The following is a 489-nucleotide window of genomic DNA, read 5'->3' as shown; positions in this document are numbered from 1 at the left end:
ATTTATACGTTAATTTCATCAAGTCCCTGTTAATATGGGAAGACACAGTGTCTCTGCTTAAGGCACAACTCTCCTAAACACGAGAGTTAAGTATACAACTTTAGAACACTTTCCCACCAGGAGACTCGAACCCTAGCCAGCACAGAAGCCTTCCAGCAACTGGCATAACAGGTACGCCTTAACCCGCTCAGACCCTTAAAAGAGATGGTAATTTTGGAGTATTTAAACACCCCAAAGATCAACACCTCCCAAGAGCACCAGAGCAAGTGAGGGGTCATTTATACGTTAATTTCATCAAGTCCCTGTTAATATGGGAAGACACAGTGTCTCTGCTTAAGGCACAACTCTCCTAAACACGAGAGTTAAGTATACAACTTTAGAACACTTTCCCACCAGGAGACTCGAACCCTAGCCAGCACAGAAGCCTTCCAGCAACTGGCATAACAGGTACGCCTTAACCCACTCCACCACCCGCTCAGACCCTTAAAA

The sequence above is a fragment of the Procambarus clarkii genome, chromosome 37, assembly GCF_040958095.1.
Source record: "Procambarus clarkii isolate CNS0578487 chromosome 37, FALCON_Pclarkii_2.0, whole genome shotgun sequence".
Taxonomy (NCBI): domain Eukaryota; kingdom Metazoa; phylum Arthropoda; class Malacostraca; order Decapoda; family Cambaridae; genus Procambarus; species Procambarus clarkii.
This window is presented reverse-complemented; position numbering follows the sequence as displayed.